Here is a 26,055-nt window from a genome sequence, read left to right as displayed (position 1 = left end):
CCGGCGATCAAATATCCACTTCCTATATATGAATCTTTACCTCCGGACCATTCCGGAGCTACTCGTGACGTCCGAGATCTCATCTGAGACTCCGAACAAGCTTCATTAACCACATACTATTCCCATTACAACCCTAGCGTCATCGAACCTTAAATGTGTAGACCCTACGGGTTCGGGAACCATGCAGACATGACCGAGACGGCTCTCCGGTCAATAACCAACAGTGGGGTCTAGATATCCATGTTGGCTTCCACATGTTCCAGGATGATCTCATCGGATGAACCACAATGTCGAGGATTCACTCAATCACGTATGCAATTCCCTTTGTCTTCCGGTACGACACTTGCCCGAGATTCGATCGTCAATATCCCTATACCTTGTTCAATCTCATTGCCGGCAAGTCTCTTTACTCGTTCTGTAACACATCATCTCGTGGCTAACTCCTTAGTCACATTGAGCTCATTATGATGGTGCATTACCGAGTGGGCCTAGAGATACATCTCCGTCACCTTTATAATGACCCAGTTACGTTGTGACGTTTGATACACCCAAAGCACTCCTACGTTATCCGGGAGTTGCACAATCTCATGGTCTAAGGAAATGATACTTGACATTAGAAAAGCTTTAGCAGACGAACAATACGATCTAGTGCTATGCTTAGGATTGGGTCTTGTCCATTACATCATTCTCCTAATGATGTGATCCCGTTATCAATGACATCCAATGTCCATGATCAGGAAACCATGACCATCTATTGATCAACGAGCTAGCCAACTAGAGGCTCATCAGGGACATGTTGTGGTCTATGTATTCACACATGTATTACGATTTTCGATTAATACAATTATAGCATGAACAATAGACAATTATCATGAACAAGGAAATATAATAACCAGTTTATTATTGCCTCTAGGGCATATTTCCAACATGTACATCTTGTGGAAGATAATGTCAAACTAAAAGAGCAGATTGAGAGAGGCCTTGTGACATGCATCCAAGGAAAAAACAATCTTAATGACCTTTCGAGCGGTCAAAAGGAAGTGGTTGCAAAGGAAGGAGTTGGGTTTGCACCCAAGTCCAAGAAGAACAAGAAGGGAAAGACTAAGAAACCTCCCGAGAATATGGAAACCTTTGTTAAAGCCAGGGAGGTCACTCATGTGAAGAAGAAGGACCAAGATAAGGGTGGTAATGCCAAGAAGGGAAAAACCTCCTTCCCAACACAACCGACGACTTTAATCCCTCTTATGTTTTATGTCGTGCTAGTGATGGGAATGTCTTTACTAAGTTTCTTGGTTCTCCTAGTGAGTACATTTATTGGTCTACTTGGGTTCCTAAGACCCTTGTTACTAACCTGAGCGGACCCATTAAAGAATGGGTACCTAAACCCAAGCATTGATCTTATGCAGGAGTTTGCTTCTGATGGAGTGTCATGGTTGCTTGATAGTGGATCGACAAATCATATGACCGGAAGCAAGGACTTTGTGGTGGACGTTCATCCCAACCCATCTTTGTCCACCCAAGTCTCCTTTGGTGATGGTGCAATTTCAAAGGTATTGGTTCTCGGCAAGGTGGTAATTTCTCCGGAACTTACCATTGAAAAGGTCATGCTTGTTGAGACCCTTGCATACAATTTGCTTTCAGTTCATCAACTTGCACTCATGGGTTTTAGTACGTTCTTTGGTGTTGAAACTATGACCCTTTTGCGGAGCAAGACTCTTAAAGTATCCTTTGTTGGGCATGTCGAGAATGGTCTCTATGTGGTTAACTTTTCGAAGCAACCCACTAAGATCGTGACTTGACTAATGGCTAAAGTTGATGTGGGATGGCTTTGCCATCACCGGATAGCCCATGTTAATATGAGATCTTTACAAAGTCTCCTAAAAGGGGATCACGTTCTTGGACTAACAAATGTATGTTTTGCGAAAGATCGTTCTTGCAGTGCTTGTATTGAAGGAAAGCTACATGAGACGGTCCACCGCCCCACGACTACCATTTACTCAAAGAGGACTTTGGAGATCCTTCACATGGATCTCTTTGGTCGTCCATCTTTTGATATTCTTGGGGGAAGAAAGTACTGCTTGGTGATAGTGGAAGATTAATCAAGATATACTTGGGTATACTTCTTCAAGAGGAAGAGTGAGACCCAACAAACCATCATCGATTTTGCCAATGAGGTTCAACGTCAACATGAGGCAAAGATATTGATGATTAGAAGTGACAACGGCACCAAATTCAAGAACTACACCTTGAATGAGTTTCTGAATGATGAGGGGATCAAGCACCAATACTCCGCACCATATACCCCTCAACAAAATGGTGTAGCGGAAGGAAGAACATGACGCTGATGGACGCGGCAAGAACCATGATGGCGGAATTTAAATCTCCACATAACTTTTGGGCCGAAGCCGTCAACACCGCATGTCATGCATCTAATCGGCTCTTCCTCCGCAAAGGGCTGACCAAGACTCCTTATGAAACTCTTACCACTAACAAGCCCAATATCAAGTACTTCCGGGTGTTCGGTTGTAAGTGTTTCATTCTTAAGAAAGGTGCTCGTTTTTCTAAATTTGAACCTAGAGCTCAAGAGGGCATATTTGTTGGTTATGCTACAAACTCTCGTGCTTACCGCATCCTTAACAAGTCCAATGGACTCATTGAGGAGACGTGTAACGTGGAGTTTGATGAAAATAATGGCTCCCAAGTGGAGCAAAGTGGTATTTCTGATGTAGGTGATGAAATTCCTCCCCAAACCATAAGAAGAATGGGTGTGGGACACTTCCTACCCGTTGAGGAGGCCCTTGTGGCCGAAGGAGAAGGACATTGTTCCACTCAAGTGGAACCATCACTGACGCAAAACCCACACGCTTACAAAGAACAAAATGAAGGCCCTCAACATTGTGATCAAGATCACGGAGAAGATCAACCACATGATGGTCGTTCACCAAGTGATGTCCTTGATCAATCTCACACCTCCGAGCAAGCTCAAGATGAATAGCAAGCTCAATATCAAGACCAAGCTCAAGATCAAGACGAAGCTCAAGATCAAGAGCAAGCTTAAGATCAAGAGCAAGCTCCAAAAGGCAGAAAAGGTCACAAAAAGATTCCTCCTCAACTCACCCGTGAGGAGATTCGAGAAAGACGTCTCACCAGGAATGTTGTCAAGCTCATCAAGAATTCACATAATTTAGAGAATGTCTATGGCAGCTTGATGAAAGGGGTAACCACCCGCAGACAATTATCAAACTTTAGTGCACATCATGCATTTTTTTCTTGCATTGAACCCCTTAAGGTACAAGAAGCGCTCGAAGACATGGACTGGGTTGAAGCCATGAATGACAAACTCAATAACTTCGAGCGCAACAAAGTGTGACGATTGGTGCCAAGATCGAAGGAGAATCACAATGTCATTGGAACCAAGTGGATCTTTAAGAATAAGCAAGATGCAAACGGAGTCGTCATCTGTAACAAGGCAAGATTAGTAGCACAAGCCTACTCCCAAGTCGAGGGAATCGACTATGGTGAAACCTTTGATCATGTTGCTCGCCTTGAATCTATTCACATGTTGCTTGCATTTCCTTCTCATCATAACTTCAAATTATACAAAATGTATGTGAAGAGCGCATTTCTTAATGGTCCTCTTAAGGAGTTGGTATATGTCAAACAATCCCCAGGGTTCAAGATTCCAAGTTCCTCGAGCATGTATACATTCTCGATACGACACTCTATGGCCTTAAACAAGCCCCACGTGCGTGGTATGAGCACCTTACCGAGATGTTACATCATCCTGGGTTTGAAGTTGGGAAAATTGACCCCACTCTTTTTTACAAAGAAGGTCAAAGGGAGTTTGTTCATATGACAATTATATGTTGATGATATTATCTTTGGTTCTCCTAACAAAGCTTTTAATGAAGAATTTTCCACACTAATGACCAAAGAATTTGAGGTGTCTATGATGTGAGAGTTGAAGTTTTTCCTTGGATTCGAAGTCAAGCAACAAAGTCAAGGAACCTTCATCAATGAAGCACAATATACTCAAGACATGCTCAAAAGGTTCAAGATGGACGATCTCAAACCAGCCAAGGCAAACACTCCCATGCCTCTCAACTGCCATCTTGACTTCGATACCAATGGTAAAGCTGTGGATCAAAAGGTATATCACTCTATGATTGGCTATCTGCTTTACCTTTGTGCATCTAGACTGGATATTATGTTGAGTGTGGGAATTTGTGCATGATTTCAATCCGCACCTAAGGAAAGCCACTATGTGGCGGTCAAGCAAATCTTTAGTTATCTGGCTCATACCCCAAACTTTGGCTTATGGTATCCCAAACGTGCTTCATTTGATCTCATAGGATATTCAGACTCGGATTGGGAGGGAGACCGTGTGGAGAGGAAGTCAACATCCGGAGGTTACCAGTTACTTGGTCGCTCTGTGGTAAGTTGGTCTTCAAAGAAACAAAATTTTGTTTCTCTCTCGTCCACGAGGCCGAATATGTAGCTGCTGCTAGTTGTTGTGCTTAGTTGCTATGGACGAGGCAAACTTTAAAGAATTATAGTGTCACTTGTGACAAAGTGCCTCTTTATTGTGATAATATAAGTGCTATCTCGATGTCCAACAACCCAGTTCAACGTTGCAAGACGAAGCATATTAGTATTCGTCACAACTTCATCCGGGATCATATCAAGTGTGGGGAAATTGATCTCATTTACCTTAACACTAATGATCAACTTGTAGACATATTCATGAAGCCTGAATGAAGCAAGATTTCGCGAATTAAGGCATGCGCTAAATATCATTGATTTGAGCAATGTGGATTGAAATTAGGAACACCCCACCACTCTCATCATACTATTCCGTTTAGATGTAGGCATAGATTTAGGGGGAGTATTGTTCTCTCAATGAACTATCCCTCCCCCTATTATGCATAAAACGATCAAATCTTTCACATTAGTCATCTTAGATGACACTTGTGCTTGAAGGACGAGTTTTGGTCATGGGCCCAAGGTTAAAATCTTCACGGTGCCATACGAATTGACTCAAACGTAGGCGGTTTCGACCACCGCCCCTTGTGTCCATGATTTATTTGCATGTCTCTTCGATCTTTCTCTCTTGTGTGTTTCTTATTTACTCAGATCTTAGGTGTATGTATCCCTCCAAGGTGGATTTTCTTCTCTATTTGCCTCTTTAACACCCTTGGGATGCATATCTCACCATATGCCTGTGCACATGTTCCATCCCAAGCCCTTCCCCTCCCTGAAACCCTCTTCTCCAATTGTACGCATTTTTGACCGTGGCATTGGTGACTGTGGTCGGACACATTGGCGCGTCAATCGTCAGGTCCACCTATGGTACCATCCGAATGGTACAACCAGTGTGACTCTAGCAGTTCAACCGCCAAGTCCCGTGTTGAACACGCCCAGCGGTACAACCGGTGTGTACCACACGCTTCTACCACTTACTGACTAGAGTGGTACAACTGCGAGTCAGGGCGGTACAACCACCCGCGGTGGTGCGGGTATTTAAAAGACTCAGGGGGAAGGGTTTTTTAGTTTTCCCCTTCGTGCCCTAACTCCTCTGGTGCGTGTATTGCCGACGGCAGTCCCCATCGCCCCGGTGTGCCCTCCGGTGCCCTGGATCGGCGGAGGTCACTCGGATCCGCTCCATGGAGCCCTTCTCCTCCGCGATCTCTTCCAATGGACACCAGTAATGTTGGGGAACGATGCATGGGAAAGGAAAAAAAATTCCTAAGCGCATACAATATCTATCCATGGTGATGAGCATCTACGAGAGGAGAGATCGGATCCACATACCCTTGTAGATCGCTAATCGAGAAGCGTAAAGAAACACGGATGATGTAGTCGAACGTCTTCGCGATCCAAATGGCAAGTCGTCCCGCGATCCAATCACGATCTAGTGCCGAACGGATGGCACCTCCCCATTCAGCACACGTACAGCTCGATGACGATCTCCACCTTCTTGATCCAGTAAGAGGGGGCGGAGAAGTAGATGAGTTCTCCGACAACACGAGGGGGTGGTAGCGGAGTTGGTGGAGCTGATCTGGCAGGGCTGCATCGTGCGATACTGAATCAATCTAGAGGTGGAATGAACTAGAGAAGAGAGAGGGAGATGCGTTGTGGCTAGGGTGAGGCTACCCTCTCTCCTCTCCAATATATATAGGAGGGAGGGAAGGGGTGGCGCCCTAGGGAAAATCCCTACGGTTGGCTAGCGGCGGCCCAGGGAGGAGGAGTCCTCCTCCAATTGGGTTTGATGGAGGCGCTAGGAGGAGTCCTCCTCCTATTCGGACTCCTCCCCACCTCCTCATATCGGGCCCATATGTGATACGTCCCAAACGTATCTATAATTTCTTCTTGTTCCATGATCTTTTGGGTGACATTGTTATATGTTTTGCTACACTTTTATATCATTTTACTGTAGCGACCCGACTCAAGACGAGTCAAGCCTCTGTGTATCTGTGCCATCCCTGGATCAGTATGCTGGCACACACAGTACATCAATGTATATATCAAAGTGCAATCACATGTAAAATAGCGTAAAACTGATATATACCTTAAATATCTCAGCGGAAGCGGTCAAGGGAGTGGAGTCCCAATAAACACCAACGGCAAGTTGAGTGTAGACCGTAACCCTGAATCGTACTCTTACTCGTCGAAGAAAAATATCTGCAACATAAGACGTTGCAGCCGTGTAGGTCAGCATATTGATTATGCCGGCAAGTCACATAAGAGAGGGGTAAAATGTCATCTATACTATATGCATATATGGCAGGTGGGGTTGTAAGTTTTTAGCGTAAAGCAAATTTTTCTCCTACAACAAGAGGGGGCTAAAAGCAAAATGTTACTACATTGTTGGTTGTTAACGAGATGGTTCCGCCAACCAGTTCTCGTACCCGAGTTGTCAATAGTTACCCTCATCAAATATATTTAATGGTGTTGAGAAATCCAGATAACTTCAGTTCCTTTGGCTCAAGTCGTCCATGACCGTGGACACGGCTAATCGATTAGGTTTGAGTACTCTGCAGAGTTTTGCACACGTTCCCCACAAGATTTGATCGCCTCCGTGTATCTCCTCGCACTTCAAGGTGTTTGAAGACTGGATGATCAAAACATGGTCTTTCAACGGGTCCCTCTAAATCCCTGTCGGTGCCCATCCATTCCTACCGTTCTTCTACATCTGCTAGCACCGCCTGTCCAGAGTCGCCGCATTGTCCAACCAAGCCAGAGCCCATAATGACTTGTGGCTGTGCAGGTAAGCCTTGGGTCTTGAAAATATCCGTCCGTCTCTTTGAGCCTGGGTGAAGCTTTCCGCAGGATGTCATGGCCGTCCCCAGCATCCCGGGCATCCACTGGGTTCTCCAGGGAGCCGATCAACCGTCCTTCACCCAGAGTTGCATTGCGTCCGAGGTCTTGAAAATCTTGTCTTAACAGGTCTTGATTATTTAATCAACCTCGCATCACTCGTGTTATGCACTCAACCGAAATCCCGTCTACTCAAGCATAGCAATATGAAATTTGTCGTCCCGGGCCAAGTATCGGGGTTGTTGTGTGCCTACCACATGATACTACAATCTATACTAAAATTTCCAAGTACCTAAGCAGCATGCAATTGGGCATAGGATGGTAGAACTACGATGCATAAAACATAGGTGATAGTATGATCAAAGTGACTTGCCTGGTGATGTTGACGAAGAACAATTTCTTGAGAAAATAACTTGATAGACTACTCGTCACTCTCCGGTGAAATCTATACAACAAATTCACATAAGCACTCATACTAGCAATCATTCTAGCAATCAAAACAAAAGAGAGAGCGAATAGGAAACCGAAAGAAACTTCACTAAAGTTAGGAGTCTTCTTCTACATCAAACACTAACTAGTTTTTGTCTAACAGAAAATAATAACAAGGAACTAAGATATAAGTTTAACTAAGATAAAATAAAGTATTTTTCACAAAACCTTTTGAAAGTATTCCCAAACGGGATTTGAAACAATGGTGAAAACAATTGCACGTTACTACGGAACTAGAATTGATTTCATGAAAACAAATAAAAATAAAATAAAAACTTGTTGCAAAACTGCTGTTAACTAACATAAACAAAACAATAATGTTTCTGAAATAATAAAGAAAATATTTTAAAACAAAAGTAGAAAAGGAATTAGCAGAAATTGTTTCACATGAAACAGTGAGCTAAAATACTCAAACAAATCTGAAATTTTTACCACTCGTAAATAAGATCACTAGTGATCAGTACCAAAAGGAATCAAATTAAAAGCTATTTTTGAACTCCTGGAATAAGCAAAACAAGGTTTAAACTAAATCTGATCTAACTTATATTTGAAAATTTCAAACATACACAAATTATATGTTTTTAAAACCTACAGGAAATTTGTGAGCTACAGGAAAAAGAATCACTATCATTGGACTTCGGGATCAAAAGTTATGGGCTAAACAAGATTGAAACTTTCTGTTTTTGGAATTTAGACAGAAAAACTGAAGTTGACTAGCTAACAAATAGGTGGTACACGTGGCGCGCTACTATAGGCTGCGCGGGGGGGGGGGGGGGGGGGTGTTTGTTGCAACGTTTGGAGCAAACGGCTGAGGGCTAGTAAAACTTGCTGGCTAAATGAATAAGTGAATTAAAACCGCCGGTTTTCTACTCTAAACCGAAAGGGTATACTAGGATCTAATCTAAACCATTGGATAAAGATCTAAGGGTTAAAAAAAAGAAAAAGAAGAACAACAGAGAGGAGAGGAGTCTACCGTGGCTGGGGAGGCTACTCCGGCGAGGTGGCGTCGCCGGCGAGGGTGAGGGGGCTCCGGGGGGCGGTGGAGAGGACGGGGCAGCGGCGGCGGTGGTCCTCCTCCGAGGGGTGGCGTCGGGCAGACTGGAGAGGGGCGCTGGGGTGCTGCTCCAGGAGGGGCCGAAGTGCAGCAGGAGCTCGGCTCCGGCGAGGTCGGCTCGGGTGGCGGCTCGACGGGGTTAGGGTGGGAACGGGGGCGGCCGGGGTGGGGGGTACTTATAGGCCTTGGGAGGGGAGAGGAAAGGAAGGGGGAGAGAGGGATTGGCAGGGGATCCCGAATCCTGGGGCTCGGCTCGGTCTCGGCATGGACTTTTGGAAGGAGGAAGGAGAAGGTGGCCGACGGGGGTGGAGGAATCGGTTGGTGGGGCCCAGCGGTCATAGAGAGGGAGGCGGGGAAGGAAGGAAAGGTCGGCCGCTATTAAGGGATTTGATCCCTGGCGGCGGGGGATTTGGCCCAGGGCCTTATAATGCGCTCGGGGCGGCGGCTAAACTTTCCTATTTTAAATCCTTTTCCGAATCAGAAAAATAAAAGCGAATAAAGAGGAAGTAAATCAAAATATTAATATAGGGTATTATATACCAAAAAAATCAGAAAAATATTCTCTACCCAAATAACATTTTTCCAAAGCAAAAATAAAAACTTTTAAAAAATGTTTTTTTTCTTCAGAAATTCCCTAAATTGCTTTATTTTCTTTTCCAAATAATTTTCAAATGACCCTCTAAGTTTTAGGGTGCAAATAATATTCAAAATGCCCGGGTATTTGAGGGTCATGTTCCTCCGCTCTTTTCTGATTGACAGAATGTATTTCCCGGCATTTCTTGAGTGGAGAAAACAAATAGAAATGCAAGAGAATTGAAATGCAATTATCTCCGTTCAAATCCTTTATAGTTGAAGAAGTCATGTCATCTTCTCTCTTTGCTTTTGAATTTGAATTCACCGGAGAAGGGGAAAGTCATTTTATTCCCTCTCATTCAAAAGTTTCGAAAAGTTTCAAATTTCACACAAGTTTCAGTCACTCAGCAAACAAACAAACAATCAATCTAATAGTTATATTAACATTCCAAAATTTATAATTTTGGGATGTTACAAACTACCACACTTAAAATGAATCTCGTCCTCGAGATTCGAAGAGGCTAGAAAGAAAGGTTAGGGTTTGGGGGTCTTCTAACAAATCCAATCTCCGGCAAGGTGGGATGCTACCACACTTAAAATGAGAGATACTGGTCCCTCAAAATGCTTTAACGATCCTCTGGGGTCTTTGCAACTGACATTGCACAGTCTTCATTTTAATTCCTTTGGTGATGCTCTCCCGTTGATATAAACTTCTTCCGTCACTGGGTCATCTTAACTGACAGTCTCGTGGTCAATTCTAAATAACATATCGATGGTTCTCATGGTGGTCTACCATTTGTGGTTATCCTGCAGAGAGAGGGGTCTTGGTACATTCTCACCGTAAAGTTCCTTACGTGTGACAACAAGTGCCATGTACATGGTCTTTTCTTATACCACTCTAAGGCTTAAACAAAAGCTTCAAAGAACGTCGTCTCTCTATATGGGTAAGTCTCTCAGATTTACCATTCCGAATAGCAAGATAAATGATGAGAGTAAGTCGTCATGGTGATCAATCCATTCCGCACCCAAATCATTTCTTTGTATAAGGTTTAGTGAATCTCGCCTTCTAACACTTGGGCATCCTCACAAGCGTTGCAGAATTTCTCTTGTCCACGAACGAAGTTTGGATAATCCATTGGTTCTGCAAGCTGAACGAAACATCTATCGTATCTTCACAACTCTCAGGTTTTCGTATGCTCCTAAGAAAACGTTTGCTGATCCATCATAGCTTCTTCCATAAATCATATGCATTTCATAATCAATCCTTTATTACATCCTTAATTTATCCTCAAAAACTCCAATTCAAAAGTACTCTATTACAATTGCCGCCATCCACATTGTTCGGTATGGTCAAGCATTTCTGCCAACTTTATTCATCTGCCTCTCTTGGAGGTACTTTGTTCCACTCGAACTTTCCGAGGTGCTCCTTGAAATCATCCATCTTTTGCTTCATCATGGTGGTCATGAGTTTCATCTCCATCATTTCCGCACGTACTTCACTCAGGTATTCCTGGGTATGACGGAGTCTTGCTTCAAGTATTTCTCCAATCTCATGTATGGCTTTCATGGCAGCTTCACGAACAGCATCGAAGAAGGTTGCTCGTGGTACACGTGAAATGAAAAAGTATTGCCCCATAGTCTTTGGACAAACACCTTTCACATGGTGGAGGTGTACTTCCACGTACCAAAGTTCCACTCCATTTTCCATGAATGGGTAGCCTTTGTAGACTGCATCTCCTTCAAGGTGAATGTGCTTCATCATGTCCTTCAGGATTTTCGGGTAATTGTGATCACTGGTCAGGGTCATGATCATTTCTGGGCCCTTGAGGAATGACTCGTAGAGAGTTGTCATCTGCAGGTGTCAGTAAATATGTACTCAGAGGAATGTATATGTCTCCTTGGTAATCATGGTACACTCCTACTCAATGGATCATGTGGGTTTATCGATTACTACCACACTTAAATGAATTATACTCATGCCTGCATAGACCATATTTTCTCATATCCTCATAATTGTTCAGAGATCCTTGCTCTAAGAGAAACAACGCATACATTTCCAACATAGGCAATCATGAGACAATAAATTCCATTTATTCATGATGTTATTACAATCTCAGGGACTTCTGTTACAAAATTTTCACTTCATGATCTTATGAAAACAAGAGTGCTTCGGATTACACTTATTGCCATGGTCAAAGCTTAACTACTCCATTCTAGCTTTCTTCCTTTGTGGACAATCGCTGGCAAAATGTCATGCTTCCTTGCAACAAAAGCAAATGATTTCTGACAAGTCTCGAGGCGTCTTAGTGGTTGCCTTTGCTACTTGGGTTCCCGGCTTCCTTCCTGAGCACATGTATTTGTGGTGGCTAAATTTCATACACTTGTAACATCTGACATGACTCAGGTCTTTGTCTACAGAGATTTGGTTCTTCCGAGGGTACTTTTTCTTCTTTTCGGACTCCTTCATCTTGGCCAGTTCTTCTATTTCAAGTGGATCAAACTCCACTTCTTCCGTCGGGAAGTTTCCCAGATACTCTTGGCTTCTCTTCGTGCAGTCCTGTGAATAATGTCCTTCTTCTCCACATGAGTAGCATGCATTGGAGAAAAATCTGGTCAGACCTTGTCCATCAGGGTCTTCAATATTTTCGTTCATCACCGGCTCTTCTAGAATCTTCTTCTTGAGTGTTTCCTTCACTGCATCTTTCTGCTGCTTGACAACTTGTTGCACCTTGGGGTAAATGTGACACTGAGCTGGGTAGTGGGTGGTTCCTTCACACAAGAAACAAGTCACCTGACTACTCGGGCACTCCTCAGCTGGGTGATTTTCTTTACAATGAGTGCATCCATGCTTGTGTTCTTCCTGGGTGTGTCCTATTTCTCCACAGATCTTGCATGCACAAGTCTTCTCCTTCGGATTATCATAGCACTTCTGAATAAGTCGGGATCTTAACAGAGTCTTCTTGAATTCGTTCCAACTTTCTCCTCCACTAAATCCTTGTATGGCATGATGCATTTTCCACCAGATTGCAGCACTTTGTGCAAAGTACTGAAGAGCGTGTTCCACTTCATACTTCCTTGAGATCAAGTTACTCCCAAAGTGGTTCTCCATGTTCTGAATCCATATTTCAGCCTCCAGCTGGGTCATTGGTCCAGAGACTACAAGTCCAGCTTCATACTCCATCTGGTAGGGTTGAGGTTTTGGGGATGAGACGGGTAAGAGAGGGAGGAAGATACACACAATACAAACAATATTTTTGAGAATAGATTTTAGTTGTGGCCGTCGGAAAACACACACCAATGATGGCTCACAATTCATCGTATCTAACGTGGGTACATAAAAGGGGTTTGGACTTCTAATGGTCATATAATTATTCGGACACTTCAGGGTCTTTGAGTTCTTTGGGTCTTGGGAGTCCTCTGTTGGTGTAGCGTCAATTCTTCAAACACGTATGAAATCCTCTTTACTTTGAAGTAGAACTCCGTTGATTCTTCATGAGGTCGAAGGGGTAAGGGGATTGTATAACTATTTGAGGTGAGAGAGAACATTTGATGAAATCAGAAGAGATGAGAAATGAAGGATGTTCTTGAAAAATAGAAATTTTTGAGAGATCATTTCCTAAGAAATTTCCAGTTTCTAGGGGTCACGTCCTACAGTCAACATGTGCTCTGATACCATTTCTGTAGCGACCCGACTCAAGACGAGTCAAGCCTCTGTGTATCTGTGCCATCCCTGGATCAGTATGCTGGCACACACAGTACATCAATGTATATATCAAAGTGCAATCACATGTAAAATAGCGTAAAACTGATATATACCTTAAATATCTCAGCGGAAGCGGTCAAGGGAGTGGAGTCCCAATAAACACCAACGGCAAGTTGAGTGTAGACCGTAACCCTGAATCGTACTCTTACTCGTCGAAGAAAAATATCTGCAACATAAGACGTTGCAGCCGTGTAGGTCAGCATATTGATTATGCCGGCAAGTCACATAAGAGAGGGGTAAAATGTCATCTATACTGTATGCATATATGGCAGGTGGGGTTGTAAGTTTTTAATGTAAAGCAAATTTTTCTCCTACAACAAGAGGGGGCTAAAAGCAAAATGTTACTACATTGTTGGTTGTTAACGAGATGGTTCCGCCAACCAGTTCTCGTACCCGAGTTGTCAATAGTTACCCTCATCAAATATATTTAATGGTGTTGAGAAATCCAGATAACTTCAGTTCCTTTGGCTCAAGTCGTCCATGACCGTGGACACGGCTAATTGATTAGGTTTGAGTACTCTGCAGAGTTTTGCACACGTTCCCCACAAGATTTGATCGCCTTCGTGTTTGTCCTCGCACTTCAAGGTGTTTGAAGACCGGATGATCAAAACATAGTCTTTCAACGGGTCCCTTTGAATCCCTGTCGGTGCCCATCCATTCCTACCGTTCTTCTACATCTGCTAGAACCGCCTGTCCAGAGTCGCCGCATTGTCCAACCAAGCCAGAGCCCATAATGACTTGTGGCTGTGCTGGTAAGCCTTGGGTCTTGAAAATATCCGTCCGTCTCTTTGAGCCTGGGTGAAGCTTTCCGCAGGATGTCATGGCCGTCCCCAGCATCCCGGGCATCCACTGGGTTCTCCAAGGAGCCGATCAACCGTCCTTCACCCAGAGTTGCATTGCGTCCGAGGTCTTGAAAATCTTGTCTTAACCGGTCTTGATTATTTAATCAACCTCGCATCACTCGTGTTATGCACTCAACCGAAATCCCGTCTACTCAAGCATAGCAATATGAAATTTGTCATCCCGGACCGAGTATCGGGGTTGTTGTGTGCCTACCACATGATACTACAATCTATACTAAAATTTCCAAGTACCTAAGCAGCATGCAATTGGGCATAGGATGGTAGAACTACGATGCATAAAACATAGGTGATAGTATGATCAAAGTGACTTGCCTGGTGATGTTGACGAAGAAGAATTTCTCGAGAAAATAACTTGATAGACTACTCGTCAGTCTCCGATGAAATCTATATAACAAACATATCATTCACATAAGCACTCATACTAGCAATCATTCTAGCAATCAAAACAAAAGAGAGAGCGAATAGGAAACCAAAAGAAACTTCACTAAGGTTAGGAGTCTTCTTCTACATCAAACACTAACTAGTTTTTATCTAATAGAAAATAATAACAAGGAACTAAGATATAAGTTTAACTAAGATAAAATAAAGTATTTTTCACAAAACCTTTTGAAAGTATTCCCAAATGGGATTTGAAACAATGGTGAAAACAATTGCACGTTACTACGGAACTAGAATTGATTTCATGAAAACAAATAAAAATAAAATAAAAACTTTTTGCAAAACTGCTGTTAACTAACGTAAACAAAACAATAATTTTTCTGAAATAATAAAGAAAATATTTTAAAACAAAAGTAGAAAAGGAATTAGCCGAAATCCTAAAAGAGGTGAAACAGAAATTGTTTCACATGAAACAGTGAGCTAAAATACTCAAACAAATCTGAATTTTTTACCACTGATAAATAAGCTCACTAGTGATCAGTAACAAAAGGAATCAAATTAAAAGCTATTTTTAAACTCCTGGAATAAGCAAAACAAGGTTTAAACTAAATCTGATCTAACTTATATTTGAAAATTTTAAACATAGACAAATTATATATTTTTAAAAACTACAGGAAATGTGTGAGCTACAGGAAAAAGAATCACTATCATTGGACTTCGGGATCAAAAGTTATGGGCTAAACAAGATTGAAACTTTCTGTTTTTGCAATTTAGACAGAAAAACTGAAGTTGACTAGCTAACAAATAGGGGGTACACGTGGCGCGCTACTATAGGCTGCGGGGGGGGGGGGGTGTTTGTTGCAACGTTTGGAGCAAACGGCCGAGGGCTAGTAAAACTTGCTGGCTAAATGAATAAGTGAATTAAAACCGCTGGTTTTCTACTCTAAACCGAAAGGGTATACTAGGATTTAATCTAAACCATTGGATAAAGAGCTAAGGGTTAAAAAAAGAAAAAGAAGAACAACAGAGAGGAGAGGAGTCTACCGTGGCTGGGGAGGCTACTCCGGCGAGGTGGCGTCGCCGGCGAGGGTGAGGGGGCTCCGGGGGGCGGTGGAGAGGACGGGGCGGCGGCGGCGGTGGTCCTCCTCCGAGGGGTGGCGTCGGGCGGAGTGGAGAGGGGCGCTGGGGCGCTGCTCCAGGAGGGGCCGAAGTGCAGCAGGAGCTTGGCTCCGGCGAGGTCGGCTTGGGCGGCGGCTCGACGGGGTTAGGGTGGGAACGGGGGCGGCCGGGGTGGGGGGTACTTATAGGCCTGGGGAGGGGAGAGGAAAGGAAGGGGGAGAGAGGGATCGGCAGGGGATCCCGAATCCTGGGGCTCGGCTTGGTCTCGGCATGGACTTTTGGAAGGAGGAAGGAGAAGGTGGCCGACGGGGGTGGAGGAATCGGTTGGTGGGGCCCAGCGGTCATAGAGAGGGAGTCGGGGAAGGAAGGAAAGGTCGGCCGCTATTAAGAGATTTGATCCCTGGCGGCGGGGGATTCGGCCCAGGGCCTTATAATGCGCTCGGGGCGGCGGCTAAACTTTCCTATTTTAAATCCTTTTCTGAATCAGAAAAATAAAAGCGAATAAAGAGGAAGTAAATCAAAATATTAATATAGGGTATTATATACCAAAAAAATCAGAAAAATATTCTCTACCCGAATAACATTTTTCCAAAGCAAAAATAAAAACTTTTAAAAAATGTTTTTTTCTTCAGAAATTCCCTAAATTGCTTTATTTTCTTTTCCAAATAATTTTCAAATGACCCTCTAAGTTTTAGGGTGCAAATAACATTCAAAATGCCCGGGTATTTGAGGGTCATGTTCCTCCGCTCTTTTCTGTTTGACAGAATGTATTTCCCGGCATTTCTTGAGTGGAGAAAACAAATAGAAATGCAAGAGAATTCAAATGCAATTATCTCCGTTCAAATCCTTTATAGTTGAAGAAGTCATGTCATCTTCTCTCTTTGCTTTTGAATTTGAATTCACCGGAGAAGGGGAAAGTCATTTTATTCCCTCTCATTCAAAAGTTTCGAAAAGTTTCAAATTTCACACAAGTTTCAGTCACTCAGCAAACAAACAAACAATCAATCTAACAATTATATTAACATTCCAAAATTTATAATTTTGGGATGTTACATTTACACATATTTGGACTAACCTACTAACTCAGTGCACCCACTACCAGTTTCTGTCTGCTGATGCCTATTTTCCAGGGGCTTTTACCCAATTTTCCGAAGCCCGAACAATTCTAGGAAAAATACATAAAAAATCAGCGTAACGAAAGCTTCCAAATCACTGAAGATGGGCCATAGGGGGGCCAAGGGCCGTCCAGGCGATCTCCTGGCGCGGCCTACCCCCTAGTCGTGCCAACAAGCCGCCTAGATGGGCCCCACATCCTCTGGTGCCCTCCTTTGGCTTGTATTTAGTCCTCTGAGAGGAAACCCTTCCACAACTTCCAGAATTGCGAATTTCTCCATTGTTCCGCCGCCGCAGCGCTTCCGAGATCGGGAGAGTCAAGAGACCTCTTCCCGGCACCCTGCCGGAGGGAGGATTGACCTCCGGGAGCTTCTCCACCGCCATGGATGCTTCCTGGACGTGCCGTGAGTATTCTTGGACCATGGGTCCATGACCATTAGCTATGTGATGTCTTCTCTCCAATCTTGAGCTTCAGTGGATAGTCCTTGTGAGCTGCCGTGCATGATCAAGGCATCTATGTAATTCTCTTGCTATTGCTATCTCAGTTTGTTGGGATCCGATGGATTATGAGATTATGTTCAGATTGCTATGAGTTATATATTTGATTATCCTTTTATATTATGGTCCTTAGTGATTCATGCATGTTCTCCGTTGCTGTTTATTGCTTTGGCCGAGAAGAAGATTATAACTCCAAGAGGGAGCGTTATGCATGATTTTGGGTTCATGCCCCTCGATGTCTAGTTTGAGTGACAGAAACATGAGACTAGGGGATGTGTTGTTGCCACCAGGGAGAAAACAACGGTGCTTGTGACCACGGTTGCAAGGATTGTTTACCATAGGCATAGTTCGTTAATGTAGTTGTCCGTTGCTTTGGGTTTACACTTTGGGTGGGGCTCACAACTTAATACCGACGAGATGTTCTGGATAGATATCTCAAGGTGTATGATTAGTAAGTAGATGCTGATGAATAAATGGCCTAGCTGTCTTGGCGTACTGCCCATTACTATTGAACCTCTAACAATCAAGTAGCATAATTAGCTTTGCGGTGCGTTCATAATTCTGTCAATTTCCCAACTATGATTTGTTTACCCAAGCATAGTTGTTTATCGTCTTTTGGGAGAGACACATCACTAGTGAACATCATGTGACTCCGGTCCATATCACCATCATTGTTTACACCTCCATCATTTACCGCTTTCAGTTACTTTTCCGTTGCAATTACTATTACTTTCCCGCTTGTGTTTTGATCCTTTGCAAACTACAAGGCCGGAGAGATTGACAACCTCTGTGTACTCGTTGGGAGCAAAGTTATTTGTATGTGTGTAGGTCCACATCTTCTACTAGCGCCAGGGTGGAATACACCTATTTGTTGATCCTAGGAGTCCTCCTGGTTCAATAAACCTTACAATCTCCGTGTGAGGGAAAACTTGCTGCTGACTAAATCTCAACCTTCCACTTGGGGTAACCAACGAGGTGCGAGAAGTATATACATCATCTCGTCATCAAGTTAAGTTTTCTGGCGCCGTTGTCGGGGACTCCAGTCTTCAAGATAGGGGAGTTGCACACTATCCTTTACCTTTTCTTTTTTACTCTTGTTAGTTTTCTTTCTATTTTTTTTGCTTTAGAGTCTTATACCAAAAACCACAAAAGAATTAGTTGCTTTGTTCTTGCTTGTTGCTGTTGGTATGGGTTCCACTGAAAACACTAAGTTGTGTGACTTCACTAGTTAGGCTTATGGAAAACTACACTCTTAGTTCGCTACTTGGGGAAGGCCGCTTTACCACACCCGTGGTAGAGAAGTCTCTTCCACCTACTGAATGTATCCCATTCAAAATACCACTTGGGATAATTGAAATAATTAGGAATGATTGTTATGCAGGAGATGGAACAGTCAATCCTAGTATTCATTTGTTGAAACTTACAGAACTTTGTGATTTCTTTAAAATTTCATGTTTGACAAGAGATGGAGTCATGAGGAAATTATTTGCCTTGTCACTAAAAGTAAAAGAATTGGAATGGTATAGGCTACTAGATGATTCTCACCTACGGGTTTGGGAAGAGACGCAGTCTCTCTTTTACTCCAAGTTTTATCCTCTTCATGAAGTCCATGTGGGTCATGGCAACAATGCTTTATGTGATACTTATATTGTTGAGTTTATCCATGATCCCACTGAAAATTATTATTATAAGGGAACATATGCTTATAGATATTTCAATAATATCAAGTTCCATCTCTTTATGTTGAATGTTTTGAAGTTGCACTTGTTTTGCCTTCCTATGCTTATTGCTTTGTGTTTCAATGAATTATTCTATTGCAATATTCCTATGCATAGGAAGCATGTTAGACTTAAATGTGTTTGGTATTTTCTTCTTGATGCTCTCTTTTGTTCTACAACTCTTATTCCTACGAGAGCATCATTAAAATCTTAAGCCTATCTTTATGGCTATAAAGAAAGAGCTCTAGGGAGACAACCCTTGTTATCTTTACTTTGAGTTTTTATTTTCTGTTTTAGTGGTCTTGATGCTTGTTACTACTGTAGCAACATCATTGTATCTTTATTTTCAAGCTTTGTGCCAAGTTATAGCCCCCGATTGCAAGAAAGTTCAAAAATTGTGACATGCTGTCGAGAAACAGATGTTGTGTGCTTGATGGAAAAATTCGCCAAAAATCACCAGATCATCTTTTTGATCTGATTTTTTTGACAGAGTGATATATATAATTGACTTTCTGGCTTCTGTTTTGAGTTTTTTTATTTGAGTTGCAAAAGTGTCCCGAATAAATTATTTACTACCTGTTGTTCTGTTTTTCACAGATTCTTCCATGTTTTGTGTTTTCATCATTTTGCAAATCCTAAGCTTACTTTTTATTTGCAAAAACCTTTTGGCAATCATGAGAAGCAGTAGCTTTTCATGAAAATCTGTATTTCCAGCAGGTAATGAATTCTTTTATTAAGAGTGCTAACCACTCTAATCAGCTTATGATGAGTTTCGTATGAAGGGAGTTTTGAAGTATGCGATGGGAGATGATGAAAGAAGATACAGGAATGTCAAGCGCTCAACCTTGGGGATTCCCCCATGCACCCCAAGAAATATTCAAGGAGACTCAAGTGTCTAAGCTTGGGGATTCCCCGTGCATCCCCTTCTCTATCAACAATCATCAGTTCGTCCATCTCCATGCTATATTTTTATCACTTCATATGTTATGTGCTATGCTTGGAGCGTCCCGCTCTTTACTTTTTAGTTTGTTTTATTTTTGCTTGATATTCATAACAAGTCGGAACCTAGCCTACCTTTTTTGGGAGAGAAACACGCTCCATTCCACTCTATAACACAACATAGGTTTTCATGCTTATCCTTTTTGTGTGTTCTCTATATTTACTTAGCTAATGTCATGCTTAGCTCTTAGTTTTCATGCTTATATTTTTAAGAACTTTTATTTAGGTTGCTTTTGGAACTCTCTTGAGTCATCATGCTTATCTTGTTTAGAGAGTTGGCTCGTTGCACTGAGTTTTGTGTCTTGCATGAGTAGGTAATTGAGGTTGCTATTTAAGTATAGTAGTAACTTGCAATAGTTTTGAGGTATTGATTTGAGTAATGTTTGGACTATTGGTGCCAAGAGCTTGAGCCTATTAGTGATAGGTGTCGTATTTTGGGAAATCTGTGTGTTTTTCAAAAACTAAAAATTAGTTGAGAACTCTAGCTACTAAATTGATCACTAACCTATGGAGGGATTGGAATATATAGAGTACCGTCACGTTACCATGAGTTGAGGATGCGCAAGGATAACCAAACCCCCAAACATTCCTCCTCAGGGTACTTGCCTCTTTGTGAATTTGCTAACTAGGTAAAGAGTTATCGATAATAAGTGTTTCTTTGGACTAATGTGAGTATTCGATTGTTGGCACTTCCACCATCCATATTTTGCTAGCCTCTTCAGTACCGTGCATTGCCCTTTCTCACACTGAGAGTTGGTGCAAACTCCGTCGGTGCATCCAAACTCATGACATGTTACGCTCTATCATACATAAGCCTCATTTTATCTTTCCTCAAAACAACCACCATACCTACCTATTAAGGCATTTCATAGCCTTTCCAAGATACATTGCCATGCAACATCCACCATCTCATGACTTGATCTTCATGTCATACATGCTTTTGCTTGATCGTAGAGCCACATGACAGTTGGGATTTGCCCCAATTATTGCTACATGATGCGCTAGTATCATTGTATATCCTGCTACACTGGTAGAGGCATACATTTGCATACATCATGATAGTTTTCACTTATCTTTATGTTGAGTAATTCATATAAAGTGTGATTATCTTATTTTTATTCATGTAAAACATAGAGTGTTGCCATTAAGTGAGGAAAAGATCCCAAATAGGACAAACTAAAGATCCCAAAGAGGACAAATGGGAGATAAAAATAAAGAGCCAAAGAGGCCACAAAAAAAATAAAAAATAAAAAGAGAAAAATAAATAAAAAGAGAGAAGGGGGCAACACTACTATTCCTTTTAAAAGATCCACACTCGTACTCCATTGCTATACTTGTACTACATAGAGATTATCATTCATGCATAACTATGTGGGGACCCTTACACTATAGAACTTGGTTTGTATATTCCAATGATGAGCCTCCTCAAATGAGCTCTAGGTATTCATGAGCAAACAAGTTGGATGCACACCCACTAGTTCCATTGGAGAGCTTACCTTAGCTCATATGTGCATCCGTTACATGGCAATCCCTACTCCTCACATCATATATATCATTTGGCTTTCTCTCGCCTACGGTTGTCCTCATTGATGTGAGCGTTTCACACCCTTTTTGTCTTCCTTCCCCATCATTATTCTATTTGCCATCCTAAGTGCGAACATATCTTGCTTACGCTCATCCATTGCATGAGTGCTCAAAGTCGAAAGGGAGAGGATCATTTTGACTTGTGCCTGACTAGTGGTCCGGGATGAGTGAAAATAAGATTCCGAAGGATACCAAGTGTGAAATTTTAGTAGACCGAGTTCTCAATTAAAAATATATTTTATGAACTCAACCCATCTCCCACTTCTTGCACGCAAACACCATTTGGAGACATTCGAGTCAAGGACAGCGAGAGCTCTTGCACCTTTATGTTCTTACTTTGCTAAACTCAATGCTAGATATAAACTCTTGCTTCTTATTGTCTTGACTTGAATTGCATATCTTACTTGTTTTACTTTGAAGTTCTTAAATGTGTGTTAGCATGTCACCACATAAATTATTGTGTTATCATTTATCTACTCGAGGACGAGGAGAAATTAAGCTTGGGGATGTTGATACGTCCCAAACGTATCTATAATTTCTGCTTGTTCCATGATCTTTTGGGTGACATTGTTATATGTTTTGCTACACTTTTATATCATTTTACACATATTTGGACTAACCTACTAACTCAATGCACCCAGTGCCAGTTTTTGTCTGCAGATGTCTATTTTGTAGGGGCTTTTACCCAATTTTCTGAAGCCCGAAAAATTCCAGGAAAAATATATAAAAAAATCAGCGTAACAGAAGATTCTAGATCACCGAAGATGGGCCAGAGGGGGGCCAGGGGCCGTCCAGGCGACTTCCTGGCACGGCCTACCCCCTGGCCGTGCCAGCAGGCCACCTGGGTGGGCCCCACCTCCTCCGATGCCCTCCTTTTGCCTATATTTAGTCCTCCGAGAGGAAACCCTTCCACAACTTCCAGAATCCGAATTTCTCCATCGTTCCGCCGCCACAGCGCTTCCGAGATCGGGAGCGTCAGGAGACCTCTTCCCGGCACCCTACCGGAAAGAGGATTGACCTCCGGGAGCTTCTCCACCATCATGGACGCTTCCCGAACATTTCGTGAGTAGTCCTCCTTGGACCATGGGTCCACGACCAGTAGCTATGTGATGTCTTCTCTCTAATCTTGTGCTTCAATGGTTAGTCCTTGTGAGCTGCCCTACATGATCAAGGCATGTGTGTAATTCTCTTGCTATTGCTATGAGTTATATATTTGATTATCCGTTTATATTATGAGATTATGAGATTATGTTCAGATTGTTATGAGTTATATATTTGATTATCCTTTTATATTATGTTCCTTAGTGATTTATGCATGTTCTCCGTTGCTATTTATTGCTTTGGCCGAGTAGTAGATTGTAACTCCAAGAGGGAGCGTTATGCATGATTGTGGGTTCATGCCCCTCGATGTCTAGATTGAGTGACAAAAACATGATACTAGGGGATGTGCTGTTGCCACCAGGGTGAAAACAATGGTCCTTGTGACCACAGTCGCAAGGATTGTTTACCTTACGCATAATTCATTAATGCAGTTGTCCGTTGCTTTGAGTTTACACTTTGGGTGGGGCTCGCAACTTTGGGTGGTGCAGTTGTCCGTTGCTTTGAGTTTACACCGGCGAGATGTTCTGGATAGATATCTCAAGGTGGTCGATTAGTAAGTAGATGCTGATGAATAAACGGTCTACTTGTGTTGGCATACTGCCCAGTACTATTGAACCTCTAACAATCAAGTAGCATAATTAGCATTGCGGTGCGTTCATAATTCTGTCAATTGCCCAACTGTGATTTGTTTACCCAAGCATAGTTGTTTATCGTATTTTGGGAGAGATACATCACTAGTGAACATCATGTGACTCCGGTCCATATCACCATCATTGTTTAAACCTCCATCATTTACCGCTTTCATTTACTTTTCCATTGCAATCACTATTACTTTCCCGCTTGTGTTTTGATCCTTTGCAAACTACAAGGCTGGAGAAATTGACAACCTCTCTGTACTAGTTGGGAGCAAAGTTATTTGTGTGTGTGTAGGTCCACGTCTTCTGCTAGCGCCATGATGGAAGGCACCTATTTGTTGATCCTAGGATTCCTCCTAGTTCGATAAACCTTATAGTCTTTGTGTGAGGGAAAACTTGCACTGACTACATCTCAACCTTCCACTTGGGGTAACCAACGAGGTGCGAGAAGTATATACATCATCTCGTCATCAATATGCCCATCGGGCTGGCCGCCCAGCCCACTAGGGGCTGGTGCGCCACCTCTTAGGCCTATGTGTTGCCCCGGGGTGAGTGGCCCCTCTGGGTGAACCCATGGAACCCATTCGTCACTCCCGGTACTTTACCGACAATGCCCGAAACTTTTCCAGAACTCGTACACCTCTTTCCTATATATCAATCTCCGTCTCCAGTCCATTACGGAACTCCTCGCAATGTACGGGATCTCATTCGGGACTCCAAACAACCTTCGGTCACCAATAGACATAACTCAACTATACCGAAACGTCACCGAACCTTAAGTGTGCACACCCTGCGGGTTCGAGAACTATGTAGACATGACTCAGACACTCTCTGGCCAATAACCAATAGCGGGGCCTAGATGTGCATATTGGTTCCTACATATTCTACAAAGATCTTTATTGGTTGAACCGCTATGTCAAGGATTTAGTTAATCGCGTATACTATTCCTTTTGTCCATCGGCATGTTACTTGCCCGAGATTCAATCGTTGATATCTCTATACCTAGTTCAATCTCGTTACCGGCAAGTCTCTCTACTCATTATGTAATACAAAATCCCGTGACTAACTCTTTAGTCACATTGCTTGCATGCTTGTTGTGACTTTGTGTTACCGAGTGGGCCCTAAGAAATCTCTCTCTCTCTCTCTCACAGAGTGACAAATCCCAGTCTTGATCCATGCCAACTCAACACACACCCTCGGAGATACCTGTAGAGCACCTTTATAGTCACCCAGTTATGTTGTGATGTTTGATAGACATAAGGTACTCCTCCGGTGTCAGTGAGTTACATGATCTCATGGTCAAATGAACATATACTTGACATGCAAAAAAGCAGTAGCAATAAACTGACACGATCACATGTTACGTTTAAGGTTTGGGTCTTGTCCATCACACCATCCTCCTAATGATGTGATCCCGTTATCAAATGACAACTCTTGTCTATGGCCAGGAAACCTTGACCATCTTTGATCAACGAGCTAGTTCATTAAAGGCTTACTTAGTAACAGTGAGTTTTCTATGTATCCACGCATTTATTTGAGTTTCCAATCAATACAATTTTAGCTTGGATAATAAACGATTATCTTGAACAATGAAATATAACAATAATTACTTTATTATCGCATCTAGGGCATATTTCCAACAGTCTCCCACTTGCACTAAAGTCAATAATCTAGCTCATATCACTGTGTGATTTACATTGTAATGAATCTAACACCCATACAGTTCTGGTGTTGATCGTGCTTCGCTTGTGGAAGAGGCTTAGTCAACAGGTCTACAACATTCAGATCCGTGTGCACTTTGCAAATACTTATGTCCTCCTCCTTGATGTAATCATGGATGGAATTGAAGCGTCGCTTTATGTGTATGGTCCTCTTGTGAAACCTTGGTTCCTTGGCTAGAGAAATGGCGCCAGTGTTGTCACATAACAGAGTCATTGGATCCAGTGCACTAGGCACAACTCTAAGATGTGTCATGAACTCGTTCATCCAGACACCTTCTTTAGCCGCCTCCGAGGCAACTATGTACTCCGCTTCACATGTAGAATCAGCTACCACACTCTTCTTGGAACTGCACCAGCTTACCTCACCCCGATTGAGAATAAATATGTATCCGGTTTGAGACTTAGAGTCATCCGGATCTGTGTCAAAGATTGCATCTACGTAACCCTTTACGACGAGCTCTTTATCACCTCCATACACGAGAATCATTTCTTTATCCTTTTCAGTTACTTCAGAATATTCTTGATTGCCGTCAAGTGTTCCATTCCTGGATCACTTTTAAACCTTCCTGCCATACTTATGGCCAGGCTAACATCAGGTCTTGTGCACAACATTGCATGCATGATAGAGCCTATGGCTAAAGCACAGGGGACGACACTCATCTTTTCTCTATCTTCTACAGTCACTCGGCATTGAGTCTTACTCAACTCCACACCTTGCAATACAGGCAAGAACCCTTTCTTCGACTGTTCCATTTTGAACTTCTTCAAAACTTTTTCAAGGTATGTGCTATGTGAAAGTCGTATTAAGCGTCTGGATCTATCTCTATAGATCTTGATGCCTAATATGTAAGCACCTTCTCATAGGTCCTTCATTGAAAAACTCTTATTCAAATAACCCTTTACACTTCCCAAAAATTCTATATTGTTTCCAATCAGCAATATGGGATCCACATATACTATTAGAAATGTTATTGAACTCCCACTCACTTTCTTGTAAATACAAGCTTCTCCATAAACTTGTATAAAATCAAATGCCTTGATCACCTCATCAAAGCGTTGATTCCAACTCTGAGATGCTTGCACCAATCCATAAATGGATCTCTAAAGTTTGCATACTTTGTCAGCATTCT

Source organism: Hordeum vulgare, chromosome 3H, assembly GCF_904849725.1.
Source record: "Hordeum vulgare subsp. vulgare chromosome 3H, MorexV3_pseudomolecules_assembly, whole genome shotgun sequence".
NCBI lineage: Eukaryota > Viridiplantae > Streptophyta > Magnoliopsida > Poales > Poaceae > Hordeum > Hordeum vulgare.
Note: the sequence above shows the minus strand (reverse complement) of the source record.